The sequence below is a fragment of the Bos taurus genome, chromosome 9 (genome assembly GCF_002263795.3).
Source record: "Bos taurus isolate L1 Dominette 01449 registration number 42190680 breed Hereford chromosome 9, ARS-UCD2.0, whole genome shotgun sequence".
Classification (NCBI taxonomy): domain Eukaryota; kingdom Metazoa; phylum Chordata; class Mammalia; order Artiodactyla; family Bovidae; genus Bos; species Bos taurus.
In genome coordinates, this window is record NC_037336.1 from 47,299,084 (window position 1) to 47,318,397 (window position 19,314).

At 37.1% G+C, this 19,314-nt stretch overlaps 1 pseudogene; it reads right to left on the bottom strand.

Annotated features, from left to right (window-relative positions):
- LOC528043 (UDP-GalNAc:beta-1,3-N-acetylgalactosaminyltransferase 2-like) overlaps positions 1-18,243 on the bottom strand; it is a 76,860-nt pseudogene extending 58,617 nt beyond the window's left edge.
- Between the last annotated feature and the right edge of the window lie 1,071 nt (positions 18,244-19,314).

Genomic DNA, 19,314 nt, shown 5'->3' on the forward strand with positions numbered 1-19,314 from the left:
GATGTACTAACAAGTACCTGGTTTGAGAAAAGCAAGACTGAATAAGTATTGTAATCTGAGTATAATTCAATGTCTGTATAGGTTCCAGGTACCTTCAGTAGTACAAGGTTCAAGGATCTGTCAAGGAATTTGGCCATAGGTAAACATTTGACATGGCTCTATATTTTTAAATGTGAGACCAAATTGTTGATACATGACAGGAAAGTGGATACTCTGGTCTCCACAAAATGTATCTGTATTTATATGTAGCTTTCATAGTTTCACTATGATTAAGGCACAGCATTCAGTAAGTATCTACATATAATCAGCATCAAGGTCATCAATATCCCTCACCCTAATAGCAGAGCTGTAGCAGAAGTAAGGCCTTTATCCCATCATGTTCTAGTTCTGCCTGACCTACAGTGGAGCCTCTACAGGCTATCTGAGTAGCTCACATTTACTAAGCTATAATTCAGGATATCAAGGACCTGACATTCAATGTTCTTACGTGTCATGTTGAAACACTTGCAGATTTCAACCAATATCTAGCCAGTATCAAGTATGCCAAGTGACCGTCCACATCTGATCACTTGGAGAGCCAGAATCGCAATGCATTCCTCACAGCTGAAGTCAATATATACGCAGAGATTTTGAAATACCAAGTGGGAATCTACGTCAAAACTTTGACACTATATATCTGATAGTAAGTGTACCTGGGTTATTATACATCATATTCAGTTACATGTCTTCCCTGATAGCTCAGTTGGTAAAGAATCTGCCTGAAATGTAGGAGACCCTGGTTTGATTCCTGGGTGGGGAAGATCTGCTGGAGAAGGGATCAGCTACCCACTGCAGTATTCTTGGGCTTCCCTGTAACTCAGCTGGTAAAGAATCCACCTGCAATGTTGGAGACCAGGGTTAAATCCCTGGGTTGGGAAGATCCGTTGGAGAAGGGAAAGGCTACCCACTCCAGTATTCTGGCTTGGAGAATCCCATGGACTGTATAGTCCATGGGGTCACAAAGAGTCAGACAACACTGAACAACTTTCACTTTCATTCAAAGATGCATCGCTGAACTCTGGAAGAATACACAATTTTGTAGAAATACTTTATTACTTCTATTAGTGATAAGTTTCTATTAGTCAGGATCTAGCTATGAAAACATAAACCACTCTAAGAATTTTTAACATAAGGAATTTAATGCAGGAAATGGTTACAGAGGTGATGGGAAAGACTAAGAAACCAATCAAGAATAGGTGATTGGAAAGGAAACAAAAAGGTATAAGTTTACACAAACCAGTTTAGAGTTGAAAAGAGCTATTATAGATCATGTCCTTTCCAAGAACACTTACTAACATGGACTTAGGGAAACCTAACAGCATTGTTCCTCCTATGAATTTACATAAACACAGTCATTCCACACATTCATACACAAATTCATTCATTCAATCACGTAAACAAACATTCGTGCTAAGACCCGGGATAATAGCTGAAGACCTGGGATAATAGCTGAAGACATGAAGATTCCATTTCTTTTTAGCTTTTCCTATATAAAGGACAGAAATGGTATGGACCTAACAGAAGCAGAAGATATTAAGAAGAGATGGCAAGAATACACAGAGGAACTGTACCAAAAAGATCTTCACGACCCAGATAATCACGTCAGTGTGATGACTGTGACCTAGAGCCAGACATCCTGGAATGTGAAGTCAAGTGGGCCTTAGAAAGCATCACTACGAACAAAGCTAGTGGAGGTGATAGAATTCCAGTTGAGCTATTTCAAATCCTGAAAGATGATGCTGTGAAAGGGCTGCACTCAATATGCCAGCAAATTTGGAAAACTCAGCAGTGGCCACAGGCCTGGAAAAGTCAGTTTTCATTCCAATCCCAAAGAAAGGCAATGCCAAAGAATGCTCAAACTACCACACAATTGCACTCATCTCACATGCTAGTAAAGTAATGCTCAAAATTCTCCACGCCAGGCTTCAGCAGTACGTGAACCATGAACTTCCGTTCAAGCTGGTTTTAGAAAAGGCAAAGGAACCAGAGATCAAATTGCCGACATCTGCTGGATCATGAAAAAAGCAAGAGTTCCAGAAAAATATCTATTTCTGCTTTATTGACTATGCCAAAGCCTTTGACTGTGTGGATCACAATAAACTGTGGAATATTCTGAAAGAGATGAGAATACCAGATCACCTGACCTGCCTCTTGAGAAACCTATATGCAGGTCAGGAAGCAACAGTTAGAACTGGACATGGAACAGCAGACTGGTTCCAAGTAGGAAAAGGAGTACGTCAGGGCTATATATTGTCACCCTGCTTATTTAACTTATATGCAGAGTACATCATGAGAAATGCTGGGCTGGAGGAAGCACAAGCTGGAATCAAGATTGCTGGGAGAAATCTCAATAACCTCAGAGATGCAGATGACACCACCCTTATGGCAGAAAGTGAAGAGGAACTAAAAACCTTCTTGATGAAAGTGAAAGAGGAGAGTGAAAAAGTTGGCTTAAAGCTCAACATTCAGAAAACTAAGACATGGCATCTGGTCCCATTACTTCATGGCAAATAGATGGGGAAACCATGGAAACAGTGTCAGACTTTACTTTTTGGGGCTCCAAAATCACTGCAGATGGTGATTGCAGCCATGAAATTAAAAAATGCGTACTCCTTGGAAGGAAAGTTATGACCTAGATAACATATTCAAAAGCAGAGACATTACTTTGCCAACAAAGTTCCGTCTAGTCAAGGCTATAGTTTTTCCAGTGGCCATGTATGGATGTGAGAGTTGGAATGTGAAGAAAGCTGAGGGCCAAAAAATAGATGCTTTTGAACTGTGGTGTTGGATAAGACTCTTGGGGGTCCCCTGAACTATAAGAAGATCCAACCAGTCCATCCTAAATGAGATTAGTAGTGGGTGTTCTTTGGAAGGACTGATGCGAAAGCTGAAACTCCAACACTTTGGCCACCTCACGCAAAGAGTTGACTCATTGGAAAAGACTCTGATGCTGGGAGGGATTGGGGGCAGGAGGAGAAGGGGATGACAGAGGATGAGATGGCTGGATGGCATCACCAACTCGATGGACATGAGTTTGAGTGAACTCCGGAAGTTGGTGATGGACAGGGAGGCCTGGCGTGCTGCAATTCATGGCGTCGCAAAGAGTCGGACATGACTGAGGGACTGAATTGAACTGAACTGATGTAAACTTCAAGGCCTTGGAGCTTGGTTGACTCTTCCTTTCCCTGCCTGGATCAACTGACCCCATCAACATGGATTGCTTTTTCATTCGATTCTTCAAATATAGAGATTTGCACTTACTACACAAAATGCAACTATTAGTTCATTTTTCTATTTCACTGATGGACTGTGTCCACTGAAGAATCTGAGTCAAATTGGATACTCAGTAAAACTCTCTTTAAGGGAAATGATTAAACAAAAGACTAAAATGTCTTATATCTTTGGCGGCATTTTTAAGATATATAAAAAGCTTTCAGTAGGTATTTATTAGGAGGCTGAAAGTTTCAAAGGAAGAAAGTTGAAGAATATTTCAAAGCATGTTTAAGAACTTTTGGATAGCCAAATAATAACAAAGGCATCACTCCCTGAAGACATCTGAACATGCAAAAACATGCAATTTGTCATGCAGAAAAGTAATTCCTTGACCTTTTTCCAGATCCACTAATAGGGTTGTCTTAACATGTTTCTCAAGTTCTCACAGGCCTGGTCTTTATTCAAAAGCCTTGTGCAGAGACAAGTATCATTATTTTTACTAGTCCACAATATCTATTATCTACCATATTTTCATCAACCTCTAGCTATATCTCTGTAACTTAAATTGCTTCGAATTCCATTCCTCTCTTTTTTTTACTTTTTTTTTTTAATTTTAAAATAAAAAAAATTAAAAGTAATTTAAAAAAAATTAATTGTTTTAATTGGAGACTAATTACTTTACAATATTGTGGTGGTCTTTGCCATACATTGACATGCATCAGTCACGGGTGTACATATGTCCCCCATCCCAAACTCCTGTTTCTCCTCCCTCCCCTTTCTATCCCTCTGGGTTGTCCCAGTGCAGTAGGTTTGAGTGCCCTGTTTCATGCATCAGACTTGGACTGGTCATCTGTTTCACATATGGTAATATACATGTTTCAATGCTATTTCAGTCCTCTCTTTTTAGCAGGAGAAGTTGCAAAGCTAAAACACTATATTTAAGTAGTCCTTTGTTGCTGGGATCCTCAGTATCATTTAGGCCATGTCAGATAATTTCACTCACATGAGATTTGATGAGCAGAAGAGAGGCAGACGTGATTCTCTATGAGCTGCTGCTGCGTCACTTCAGTCATGTCCAACTCTGTGCAACCCCATAGACGGCAGCCCAACAGGCTCCCCCGTCCCTGGGATTTTCTAGGCAAGAATACTGGAGTGGGTTGCCGTTTCCTTCTCCAATGCATGAAAGTGAAAAGTGAAAGTTAAGTCGCTCAGTCGTGTCCGACTCGTGCAACCCCATGGACTGTAGCCCACCAGGCTCCTCCGTTCATGGGATTTTCCAGGCAAGAGTACTGGAGTGGGTTGCTATTGCCTTCTCCGCTCTATGAGCTACTGGCTGATAACTGCAGTAAGCAATGCTATAGTTTTGCTGCAACAGAATTCACTCACCATTGTACAGCTTCATGACAGGAACATATGCACTGTGCCACAAAATACAAAACCGGGGCAAGTATTCTAAGATATAAGCAAAAAAGCCATGCAGAAAGAAGAGAACATGCAAGTTCTATGAAACAAGGGCAGACAGAGGCCAAAGTTGGTGTGCCTTGTGGAAATGAACAAGGCTGATGATTCACATGAATGTTGTAGTGAGAGAAATACCAAAATACCACTAATTCAGAACACACTTGTATTTATATCTATACATTTTCTAGATTGGAGCATGACTGCTGTCTCCACCCCAGTTTCTACAAACTTTGGTCATAAATATTTTAGGACTTCCTCATGGTTGCATCCATTTAACTAAGAGATAAATGATTTAAAGTAGTTTGATTTATAACACATTTCTCTCATGGAAATTCAAAATCCATTAACTGTGATCAACTCAGACACAGAAGTTGTAGATTTTAGGCACCCATGTTTTTTTCTTCTGCTATCAAAATTGTGAGGAAAAAGAAAAAACAAAACTTTAATGTGTTTTTTAAACTATGGACTGTTGGATGTTGGAATTATGGGTAGAATTGGAGCAATCAAAGCAAAATGGCATCACAATTCACCCACTGCAATATAACAATATGTGATATATGAAAAGGGTTTTTCCTAACAACACCATGACTTAAATGAAGACTGAAAATAATAAATATTATAACCTGACATTTGGCAATTAAGGGAGATAGTTTTTGGACTCTGAGAATTATTAATTACATTGAAAATGTGCCATAACCTCCCTCCCCCTTTTAAAGAAGAAAGGAAGACACAACATAAAATCTTCAATAGGCTACACAGTGTTAGGATGACATATTGTAATAAGATATAGAGCCTCTCATAAAAAAAAAAAAGTATCAAAAGGAAATAGGAAACTAATTATGAAGCAGTGTTCTGTGGCATTTTCTGTGCTGTGTCATATGAAAAATGCTTGAAAGATGAAGTAAAATGATGTAGTGTGGCAAAGCTAGCAGTTAAATATCCTCACTTTCTCTGGGAGTTGTCTGCCAGTCAAGTTACTGACTGCAAATGAGAATAATGTCTATGGCTAGCAAACCTGACAGAAACATCCTGGCACTTCAATAATGAATATCATAAACTTGTCAAAATAGGAAAATGTTTTCTTGAGTTCCATAGGTCTTAATGACCATAACCCATGCAGTGAGTTTCATACAATGTGGCTATTAAAAGCATAAATACACTAATGATCTTTCTCTGTGTGGTATAAAGGATATCTGTTAAGTCAGTGTTGTAAAATCTTTAATAATAATTATTCTTAGCATCGGGATGTATGTAGGAGGAAAGTTGTCATATAAATACATTTTTTTTTTTTTAAATAAGAGGTATTTTTTTGTTGTTTCAATCCATCTTTTTTTTTTTTTTTTTTTGAGATATTTTTCAACAACTGATGATTCTCGGTGTGTATATTTTCATACCTATGAATTAGGCATTCAAAGCTTCCAGAAGGCTCAGATGCATGAACAATTTATAAACTGATGGACCTTTAGGTCCACTGTGCAGTACAAGACCTGGCTGATTTATGTGGAGTATCCATTCCCATCACCAGAACCTATATGTATGGGCTCTCTCTTGAACTGCTTAGTTTCCTAAAAAGGATTCTAAGCTTGGCCAGGTATGCTTAGAAGGTTTGAGGTGAAGATCAGAAGTTTTATGGTGTAAGACACTTTTTTTTTCTTTTCCTCAGCTTCATCAGTGTTCAATGGGCCCAGGACAGAATTTCTCTTATTCACTTTTCCAAAGAAGCAGATTTTTTTTTTTGACAGAAGTGGAGGAAAGCAGTCCCTTAGCTAGCTAGTGACAGGGTTATCAATTATCTTCATAGATTTTCAAGCAGTCCTCCTTTCAGCATCTCTGCCTTGCACACATTCTTCCAGACAGATGCATTGGTCCCAAGTCACTGAGCATTTGGAAGGAATTCTCTGGAAGAAACCTATGGGATTCTTGGACTATTCTCCACCTTATCTTGGACACTCATTTAGGCACTTCAGATAGATACAGCAAACCCTATGTCACTTATTATTTGTACATTTACTTTCTTTGGCAAACTTGATTAGCATTTCTCATCTGTGGTCATTTTTGTTTCCTGTATCTATCTATGAACATTTAGTCTTTTATATATATATATATATATATATATATATATATATATGAATTGTGAAAGTTGGATGGGTAGACATAAATATGTGCATCCTATCACAGCTTATTAAAATTCTGTTATAATATTTATGTTACTGTTAGGTAGTTAGAATAGGAAAATGGAGTCCAGAGTGGTGGTGGCTAAAAGACTAGGAAGGGAAAAGCCTGCGAAAATAAAACAAAGGAAGGTCTGAAGACTGGAATGAGGACCTCAGGTAGAACAAACAGCACTCCTGGCTAGCCCAATTTACACAGGGTAGGCCCAGAGGGAGGGGGAAAAAAAAAAATATAAAAGAGGAGCCAAAATTGGGCTGGGGACTTCTCTTCACGTCTTTTGGGTCAGCCCACCCTCACACCTCAAGGATGTATTCACCTTTGCTTTATAAATAAAATTGAGCTGTAACACAGAGCTGTAACATTGGTCTGTCTGAGGAAATTACATGGGTCTTTAACACTGGTCCGTCCATCACTTTAAATTTTTGTTGTAACAAGACAGAATCGAGCAAATTACATGCGCCCCCAACATTACTAAAAATATTCTAGACATTTTTCTTTTTAATAACTTAATATGTTAGATTATCAGCTAAACATTTACATTTTCACACATATTCGTGCATAAAAATTCATTGCTTTAAAATGTGTATGTTCAGTTTCCTCCTGAAATTTTGAAATATTTCTTCAGTGTGATATTTTGAATTTGAATTCTCATAATTCTAATATCTTTATTGAGATTTTTATCTTATATCAACACAAATTGTTCAGTGACTTCAAACTGATATTCACTTGAATTCTGTTACTTCATCCTGTCCAGCAATTATGTTATTGTCTCTCTCCTTCCTTAAAAACATGTTGCCACCACATCAAAACAGAATCTCAAAAAACAGAAATAAGCTTTCAGACAATCTTATAGTGTTGAAGTCAAATAAACCAGATCATAAGGTAGGAAACACATGCTATAAATCATTTTTTTCGAAATCTCAGTGTGTGATCAATAGAACACAAAATATGTCACTAACTTATAGAATAAGAATTTAGTCATAAAAGCATTGAATTATCATTTACACTCAAGAGTTATTTCAGCTAGAATTGATTTAAACTATTAGCTGCAGCCATGAATTTAAAAGATGTCTACTCCTTGGAAGGAAAGTTATGACCGACCTAGATAGAATATTAAAAAGCAGAGATATTATTTTGCCAACAAAGGTCCATCTAGGAAAGGCTACGGTTTTTCCAGTGGTCGTGTATGGATGTGAGAGTTGGACTGTGAAGAAGGCTGAGCGCCAAAGAATTGATGCTTTTGAACTGTGGTGTTGGAGAAGACTCTTGCAAGTCCCTTGGACTGCAAGAAGATCCATTCAGCCCATCCTAAAGGAGACCAGTCCTGGGTGTTCATTGGAAGGACTGATGCTGAGGCTGAAACTCCAGTACTTTGGCCACCTCATGCGAAGAGTTGACTCATTGGAAAGCACCCTGATGTTGGGAGGGATTGAGGGCAGGAGGAAAAGGGGACGACAGAGGATGAGATGGTTGGATAGCATCACCGACTCAATGGGCGTGAGTTTGAGTGAACTCCAGGAGTTGGTGATGGGCAGGGAGGCCTGGCATGCTGCGATTTTGGGGTCGCAAAGAGTCGGACACGACTGAGCGACTGAACTGAACTGAATTCAAGATTACCCTATACATATATACTTATTTTTAAATTTTTATTTATATGCATGTTGATGTATGGCAAAACCAATACAATATTGTAAAGTAAAAAAAAATAATAATAAAAAAATTAAAAAAAAAGACATCTATAAGGCATTGATATGTATCTCTGGCTTTCACCGATTCATTCCATAATGAAAGTGAAATTTGGCTTTGTGAAGCTTACAATAATCAGTTTGTTTGTTATGAGTATCAAGGAGATTTTTAATAGTATAACTATCTTTTCCTGGAAATGGTGCTGCTAACAGAATCAGTTTTATTCAGGATTTTTATCCAAGGTTTTTATCCAGATAATCATTGTTTTCTTCAAATACCTTAAAAGCCCCAACATATCCCTGACTACAGTTTATTCAAGTGACCTTTCCTACAAACAAGGAACAGTGCCTCTCCAGTTGCAATACTGTATGTATCTTCCTTAATGATACCAAATGACTCCATTGTATCCTAATCACATGCTAATATTTATTGTCTATTTCCTCAAAGGCAACTTGAGCCTCAGGAAACTTGACCCTTAGGAAATACAAATCTACATTAAGTCATGATTTTGCTTTCTTTGTGCACAAAATTTGTCTGTCAGTATGGGTATAAAGCTTCACCAGGACATAAAGAGAAGCCACAAAGGAATAAATAGTACATGTTGCAGAATGTAGTCAAATCCTAACAGCACCATAGGATATGATTGCTGATTGGCTTGTTTTCGGTATGTTTCCTAGTGCTTTTGGATCCAGAGAGTATAGTACAATCTGCAGCTATAGCTCTCCCAAATGCAGACCTTTCCATGGCCTTCTGGCCTTCTGAGAACAGACCAGCAACATACAACATCCTTAGCAGTTTACTGTTTTTCAGTATACTGGCACTGCTTTGTTTTTGAAGAAAAGCATTTTAAAAACAAACTATATTGCAATGAAATAAAATAGAGGGAAAATACAGTACTTACTAGGACATATCAGAAATGTATTGAGGGACCAAGTAAATAGAATATTCAAAAAAATAAAAACAATAAATGTCAGTAAACTTTATTTTGTTCCACTTATGGGTAGAAAAGCATGAGTTTCTTGATGCAGATAAAACAATCTGATATTAAAGATTCATGTGTAGTGGGAGGTATCTAATTGCAACAACAGTTTATGGAATTTGCTTCTTTCTAAATTATCATTGAAGTATAAAGAATTAACATCTCAGATGCTGAACTTATTGAGAAGTACATCTATGTCATGAAATATTTCATGTGGGATCATTGTGAGCCATCCATTTTAGGAAAACTAAGAATTTTCATTAAGATGAACAGTATTGTTGGCCTTTCTACAGTAGTCCCCCTTCTCCACGGGCTTGCTTTTTGTGCTTTCAGTTACCTGTGATCGACCAAGATTTGAAAATAGTAAATGGAAAATTCCAGAAATAAGCAATTTATAAGTTTTAAATCGCAGGCCATTTTGAGTAGCATGATGAATCTCACACCATCCCACCCTGTTGCTCCCAGGATGTGAATCATCCCTCTGTCCAGTGTATCCATGCTGAATATGCTACCCACCCATTAGTCACTTAGTGGCTGTCTCAGTCATCAGATCACCTTCCAAGTTTCACAGTCAGTGCTTGTGTTCAAGTAACCCTTATTTTACTTAATTATGGCCCTGGAGCACATGAGTAGTGATGTCGGGAACTCAGATGTTCTCTCACTGTGCTTCATTCATAAATTAAACTGCATCATAGGTTTGTATGCATAAGAGAAAAACACAGGACATGTAGCATCTGGTACAATCATCCATTTCAAGCATCCACTGGGGGTACTGGAATATATTCCTTGCAGACAAAGGGGGTTTCTATATTTTATTTGAGTGTAGATTCCTATTTCCAGCTAAATCTTTGACCCTGTAGAGAGAAAATTAGATGATAAATAGGTAGGTAAATAGAAGGTATTTGGAAGGGAGCAAATCATTAAAAGAAAAACAAATGATAATAATATAATAAGTATAATACTAAAATTACTTTTGTATACTTCCTGTGTTCAGGTATGCATGTATTTATTGATTTATATCCACTGTAGCTAAGATGCTATATAAAAAGCATGAAATTTGGACAGACTTCTATTTACTTCCTTCCTTTATCTACCTAACTTTTTTTTTTTTTTTAACCATGCCATGGAGCATGTAAGATCTTAGCAGTGGGATCTTAGTTCCCTGACCAGACTGACCAGAGGTAGAACCCATGCCCCATGCATTGGGAACTCAGAGTCTTAACCTTTGGACCACTAGTGAAGTCTCCCTAATATCTTTAACATAATTAATGTATATTGTAATCAACCTATTCCATGCCAAAAGTAGTCTTTCTTTGAGTATCTAATAGTCTTATGACTTTGCTTCTGAAGATTCTCTTTTTACTCATGCAATCATTGGGGAATACTATAATAGATAAAGCATGAATAAAGTTTAAGAATATCCATTAATATAAATCTCTAAAATGAACCAATCCCTAAGTAGTGCTAGTCATATTCTTAACTACCTCTTACTAAATTAATGTGTAATGAAATATTGAAAGTCTCTACATATATTCCACATCAATTATAAATTTACTTATGTTAGGAAAAATCTAGATACTTTAAAAGCAGGAAAATAAGAAGGATCATCTTTTACATTTTTACACTGTACATCACACAATGAATTGTATAAACATGTTTAACTGTAATTAAATGAAGAACCAATAAGAAACAAAACCATGTTTTTAGTTATTAGTAGTGCATAAGGAATTCTTCTAATAGAATTTTAAACTTTCCTCTCAAGTTGTTTCAAATTAATAGGTCATTAAAACAGGGCCCTGTAAAAGAAAATTCATCTGACTTTACCTCACTGCTTAATATAAGATAGCCAACTTAAAAAAAATAAATAAATAACATGGAGTAAATTCTGGATAAAGTTAAATGTATAGACTGAAAAAATACTCTATACTAAAGAAATGCACTGTGTTACCATAATGTGTTAAACATTGTTACTTATCATTTGTTGCAGCCACGCAAAAGGCATAAAGAAGACAAGTCCTTGCCCTGGAGGCCTACACTCTTAGAAAGTAAGTTTAGCAGGTAAAGTAGCTGAGAAAAAGAATCACTCCATATGAAACATTTATCCCTATTCTCCTTTTATCTTAACCATCTGTTAAAACAGCAATCTGAAATGTAGCCCTGCTTTAGAAGAATAATCAGTTAGCTTGAGACCTTGATACTGTGAGTATTGGAAGTTTGTATTTTGTGAAAAGGGTATCCTTGGGTACAAAGAAGCACTGGTGAGCCATTCTTTCAGAAGGTAAGATTTTATGTTATTAAATTATTTTCTATAACTTTGAATGACTTGGAAATACACAATTGATCACTGTGGCTGTTATACTTGAGTTTCAGTGGAGATATGAAAACTAAATATAACTGCATATATTGCACCTAGAGAAAATAATACTGGAAATTGCTAGTGAGACCAGAAGTCAGTAAGAAATGAAAAACAAAGCGAAACAAAAAACTTTCAAGGAGAAAGTGACACTTGAAGAAAAGAAACTGACATATAACAGACTGACCTCTGTGTTCAAAGGATAATTTTGAGGAGAAATGGGAAATAAATTTGGAATACAAAACAGAATAATAGTTTGGGGGATCTAGAACCAAGACAGTGAGATTATGGGCAACTCCTGTCACTCTTCTCATTCTCAGGAAAAAGGATAAGTATATTTTTAAAGTGGTAATTTTTAGAGCTCAGTTCAGTTCAGTTCAGTTCAGTCGCTCAGTCGTGTCCAACTCTTCGCGACCCCATGAATTGCAGCATGCCAAGCCTTCCTGTCCATCACTAACTTCTGGAATTCACCCAAACTCATGTACATCGAGTTGGTGATGCCATCCAGCCATCTCATCCTCTCTCGTCCCCTTCTCCTCCTGCCCCCAATACCTCCCAGCATCAGGGTCTTTTCCAATGAGTCAACTCTTCACATGAGGTGGCCAAAGTATTGGAGTTTCAGCCTCAGCATCAGTCCTTCCAATGAACACCCAGGACTGGTCTCCTTTATTTTTTTTTTATTTTTTAAATTTTTTTTTGTTTGTTTTACTTCTTTTTTTTTCCAACTACAATTTTATTTTATTTTTAAACTTTACAAAATTGTATTAGTTTTGCCAAATATCAAAATGAATCCACCACAGGTATACATGTGTTCCCCATCCTGAACCCTCCTCCCTCCTCCCTCCCCATAGCATCCCTCAGGGTCGTCCCAGTGCACTAGCCCCAAGCATCCAGTATCGTGCATTGAACCTGGACTGGTAACTCGTTTCATACATGATATTTTACATGTTGCAATGCCATTCTCCCAAATCTTCCCACCCTCTCCCTCTCCCACAGAGTCCATAAGACTGTTCTATACATCACTGTCTCTTTTGCTGTCTCGTACACAGGGTTATTGTTACCATCTTTCTAAATTCCATATATATGCGTTAGTATACTGTATTGGTGTTTTTCTTTCTGGCTTACTTCACTCCGTATAATAGGCTCCAGTTTCATCCACCTCATTAGAACTGATTCAAATATATTCTTTTTAATGGCTGAGTAATACTCCATTGTGTATATGTACCACAGCTTGCTTATCCATTCATCTGCTGATGGACATCTAGGTTGCTTCCATGTCCTGGCTATTATAAACAGTGCTGCGATGAACATTGGGGTACACATGTCTCTTTAAATTCTGGTTTCCTCAGTGTGTATGCCCAGCAGTGGGATTGCTGGATCATAAGGCAGTTCTATTTCCAGTTTTTCAAGGTATCTCCACACTGTTCTCCATAGTGGCTGTACTAGTTTGCATTCCCACCGACAGTGTAAGAGGGTTCCCTTTTCTCCACACCCTCTCCAGCATTTATTACTTGTAGACTTTTGGATCGCAGCCATTCTGACTGGTGTAAAATGGTACCTCATAGTGGTTTTGATTTGCATTTCTCTGATAATGAGTGATGTTGAGCATCTTTTCATGTGTTTGTTAGCCATCTGTATGTCTTCTTTGGAGAAATGTCTATTTAGTTCTTTGGCCCATTTTTTGATTGGGTCATTTATTTTTCTGGAGTTGAGCTGTAGGAGTTGCTTGTATATTTTTGAGATTAGTTGTTTGTCAGTTGCTTCATTTGCTATTATTGTCCCCTTTAGGATGGACTGGTTGGATCTCTTTGCAGTCCAAGGGACTCTCGAGAGTCTCCTCCAGCACCACAGTTCAAAAGCATCAATTCTTTGGCACTAATAGATATTACCTGAGTGTAACAACTCTTTTTGTATTATTGTATATTCTTGTATTATTTGTATATTCTTGTACTATTGTATATTCTTTTAGGTAAATTTGAATTGAGTTAGATTAATTTTATTTTAGCACAATTTTAATGATAAGAAAGGAAAAGAGTCTATGGCTAAAACAGAGCAATATAAGTCATGCTCAAATAGAGATATATAATGTATTAACTCCACTCAAAACTCAAAAACACACAGAAGCATGCAAGTTACATAACTAGAGATAAACTGAATTAATATGTGAAAGTATAATATATATAAATAAAATACATTATTGAAATAGATTAGGATATACACAGCCTGTTCCTATAACAAGTCTGTGTACTATATTAGTAAGACTTTTCTGAGACAGGTAAGCCTATTTGCAAAGCTCAGTCATTTATTACTCTTATGTATTTATTTTTGTAATTACTTAACATGGGAATTGCACTAGATAATATTCAGTAAGGCCCATTCTAGTGCCAACATATTCATGTATATAAATATCTTGCATTATTTCCTTGTTTTGTATTGTATATTTTGCCTTTCAGCTTGATTTTTTAGGTTTTTAATATTCATGGACTATAAATTCTGGTTACTTTTCTTTGCCTATAATATAGAGGTACATGACTTTCACACGTCTTCTCCCATGGTTAATTATAGACAACAATATTATCATCAATTAATTAAAAAGTACCTACAAGCCTCTCCTAGTTATCTGACACTATATCAGGTTCTGGAGTTCTGAAAAAAGTTGCAAAGCCTATACTCTTGTGGAACATATTTTATACAAGGAGAAATAGACAAAAAACAAACACAAGTACACGTTTTTACACAAGTCTGATGTAAAGCTAATTTAGAAATCAAACTGTGATGTATGGTTTATAGGAAACAACACAAGATTTTGTTAAAAATTAAGAGTGGTGGAGGGCAAGGGGAGTCTACATATACAAGACAGCTATGGAAGGTCTCTCTGAGGTGTAAAAACTAAAAGATGAGGAGGCTCAATCATACATGTAAATAGAGAAAGAACTCTGGTGTAATAAAGAAACCGAGGAGCTACAGATTTGAGAGTTGAGGAGAATTGTATATGATGACTTTGGAAAGAGCATGATGAAAATGTCTCAATGTCCTCCAAAGCTTTCATTTCTGCATTTTTCCCCAAATATCTCTTTATTTTTTGCTTTCAAATTCACCCCTCCTCAAACTTGCCATGGAAGTTAAAAGGATTACCCCACCTTGACCTCTGAGGTAGGCCAAGAACATCTTCAACCAAACATTAAATTGAGTTCGCTTGTTCACATTGACTTTGTCAGGAAGTTTACAACTTGATTCATGCCAATGACAGAGAAAGCATCACAGAGTATCACAGAAAATGTAAGAGACTCTCTTTTCCCTACATGATGCTTGTTGTTTGTGACAAATAATATAATTGTATCAGATGAGGAAAGTGGGAGCAAACTTATTTTGAAGAACTATATTACCTTGGACAAAATAAATAAATATAATATAGCTCAGTGTATTTAAAAGCCCAGTTAATACTGATTAACTTTAAAACGTTTTATATTGACCATTTGAGAATAAACAGCATAACAGTATAATTGTTCTGGTAAACATTCATGTGTGCATGCTAAGTCACTTCAGTCATATCCAACTCTTTGTGACCCCATGGACTGCAGCCTGCCAGGCTCCTTTGTCCATGGGATTCTCCAGGCAAGAATACTGGAGTAGGTTGCCATGCCCTCCTCCAGGGGCTCTACCCAGCCCAGTGATGGTCCTGTGTCTCTTACATCACCTGCATTGGCAAGTAGGTTCTCTAACACTAGCACCATCTGGGAAGTCTGGTAAACATTCATATATTTAGTCAATTGCTTTAGCCTGCCTTTACTACCTAGTCTGATATTTTTCATACAATGGTGCAGTTTTCAACCTGAAATCATGTTTGTCATATATACAATGGAATATTACTTAGTCATAAAAAGGAACAAATTAGGTCACCTGTAGAAATGTGGGTGGAAATAGAATGTGTCATACAGCATGGAATAAATAAGAAAGAGAAAAACAAATATCACACATTAATAAATATGTGTTGAATCTATAAAAATCTAGTTCCAGGGCAGGAATAGAGACACAGACATTGAGAATGGATGTCAGGAGACAGTGAAGGAAAGGAAATTGTGATGAATTGTGGGATGAATTGTGAGTTTAGGTTTGACATAAATACGCTACCATATGTAAAATAGAGTAACCTGCTATAACACACAGAGAGCTCAGCTCAGTGCTCCCTGACCTAGATGGGTGGGATGAAGACAGTACAAGGGAGTTCAAAGAGAAGGTGGGTATATGTATACATATAGCTGATTTACTTCATTGGACAGCAGAAACTAAAAAAAAAAAGTCTTTTGTTATCTCATTTTAGTTTTTTTTTTTTCCTTTTCCTTCTTTTTTTCTGTGAAAAATACCATCAGAATTTAGAAAGAGATTCCATCAATTCTGTAGATTACTTTGACAGTACGGGCATTTAACAATATTAATTCTTCTGGAATCAAGGTTGCCAGGAGAAATAACCTCAGATATGCAGATGATACTACTCTAATGGCAGAAAGAGAAGAGGAACTAAACAACCTCTTGATGAGGATAAAAGAAGACAGCAAATAAGATGGATTAAAACTCAGCATTCAAAAAAGTAAGATCCTGGCATCTAGTCCCATCACTTCATGGCAAATGCCTGGGAAAAAAGTGAAAGCAGTGACAGATTTTATTTTCTTGGGCTCCAAAATCACTGTGGACAGTGACTTCAGCCATGAAATTAAAAGACTCTTGCTCCTTGGAAGAAAAGCTATGACAAACTTAGACAATGTATTAAAAAGCAGAAACATCTGTTTGCCCACAAAGGTCCATCTAGCCAAAGCTATGGTTTTTCAGTAGTCATGTATGGATGTGAAAGCTGGACCATAAAGGAGGTTGAACACCAAAGAATTGATGCTTTAGAACTGTGGTGCAGGAGAAGACTCTTGAGAGTCCTTTGAACTGCAAGCAGATCAAAACAGTCAATCCTAAAGGAAATCTACTCTGAATAGGCACTAGAAGGACTGAAGCTGAAGCTCCAATACTTTGGTCACCTGATGGGAAGAGCTGACTCACTGGAAAAGACCCTGATGTTGGAAAAGACTTAGGGGAGGAAGAGTAGGGGGCAACAGAGGATGAGATGATTGGATGGCATCACCAACTCAATGGACATGAGTTTGAGAAAATTCCAGAAGATAGTGAAGGACTGGAAAGCCTGGTGTGCTGCAGTCCATGGGGTCACAAATAGTTGACATGATTTAGTGACTGAACAAATTCTTCCTATGGACTCAAAATATCTTTTATTTCTTTTTACTTCAATTATTTTCATCTATGTCTTACAATTTTCATTGTACAGATCTTTCATTTTGTTAGTGAACTTATTCCTAAGTATCTACTTTATCTTATTTTATTTTTTGATGTTATTGTATTATAATGGGAATGTTTTCTTAATATCTTTTTCCAATAGTTGTTGTTAGTATGTAGAAACACAACTAATTTTGTATCCTATAATAAATAAATTTGTGTACTAGCTCTAATATCTTTTGGTGGAGAACTTAGGGTTTTCTACAAATAAGATCATGCCATCTGAAATCAGATACAATTTGTATTCTTCCTTTAAAATATATGTGTCTTTCATTTATTTTTCATGCCTAATTGCTCTGGCTAGGACTCTTAAGTATTGTGTTGAGTAGAAGTGATGAGACTGGGTAAACCTGAGTTGTTCCAGAACTTGAAAAGAAAATTTTCTGCTTTTCGCCATTGAGTAAGATATCACACGGTATACTTGACATATAGAGCTTTTATTATGAGAAGGTATATTCCTTCTACACTTAATTTGTTGAGAGTTTGTCATGAAAAGATGCTAAATTTTTTTCAAATATAGTTTTTTTCTTTTTCTACCCAGATGATCACGTAATTTTTGTCCTTCATTCTATTAATGTGGTGTTCACAAATACTGATTTGCATATGTTGAACTATCCTTGCACCCTAGGGATTAATCTCATTAGATATTTCTGCATTATCCTTTAAATGTGCTGTTGAATTCAGCTTGCTATATTTTGCTGAGAATTTTCACATATATGGTTACCAGGGATATTATTTTCTTGCAGTGCCTCATAGGGCTTTGGTATCAGGGTATTCTGGCCTTGTAAAATAAGTTTCAGTCTGTTGCCTGTGACACAGGCACACATTACTCCTCCAAGGTCACTCTATGAGTGGAACTAGAGCCACAGTCAAGGCCAAACATGGATGTAGATGAGTCTACAGGGGAATGGGGCTCTTTCTGGGCCTGTAGCCAGGACCATAGTAAGTCTGCCACCAGGGCATGGTGTGTCTTCTCAAAGTATTTCTCTTCAGTCTTGGGCTTCATGAGGGTTTCAGAACCTCCTATTTGGATCCCAATGCTCATACAAAGGCATTTTTATCCACAGGTAGCTGGAGAGACACAAGTGAGATACTGCCTGTTATATTATCTTACTGACCAAACCCCTCCTTTACTAAAATTTTTCAATAAATCCATTTCTAGCAAGGACTATGTTACTATAGTAACATATTGTAATAATGTGTCTATGTGCCTATCTTGGTGGATATCATTTTATATATGATTTGAAAACTTAGTATGCAGCATATACTATAAACACAAAATACAATTTCAGTTAAAAAAATGCTTAATGCTATCAAAAGCTATTTGTGTGTGCATGCTCAGTTGCTTCAGTTGTGTCCAACTCTGCAACCCAATAGACTGTATCCCACTGGGTTCTTCTGTCCGTGGGATTCTCTAGGCACGAATATGGAGTGGGTTGCCATGCCCTCCTCTAGGGGATCTTCCTGACCTAGGGATCAAATCCACATCTCCCTGCATCTCCTGCATTGCAGGTGGATTCTTTACCCATGGTGCCACCTGGAAAGACCAAAACCTACCTACTTGAAGTTTATAGCATAAACAATACTCAAAGTTGAAGAAGTATATGCATGCAAATTACCAACAAGGTTAGAGTTTATCATTACTATGATTCAAGACTGAAACAAAGGTTCTGGGGCAATAAGACAAAAGAGGTATAATAGTAAATATGCTTTTAAAAATGAATATCAAAAGCCATAAAAGGGAGAAACAAATGAAAAGCAACTCAACTATTACTAATACTAAATAATCTACTTAATACAACTGTGAAAATAATGTATAATAGACAGCATCAGTTCAGTTCAGTTGTTCAGTCATGTCCGACTCTTTGCAACAATGGACTGCAGCATGCCAGGCCTCCCTGTCCATCACCAACTCCCAGAGTTTATTCAAACTCATCTCCATTGAGTCGGTGATACCATCCAACCATGTCAGCCTGTTGTCCTCTTCTCCTCCCGCTTGCAATCTTTCCCAGTACCAGGCTCTTTTCAAATGAGTCAGTTCTTTGTATAAGGTGGCCAAAGTATTGGAGTTTCAGCT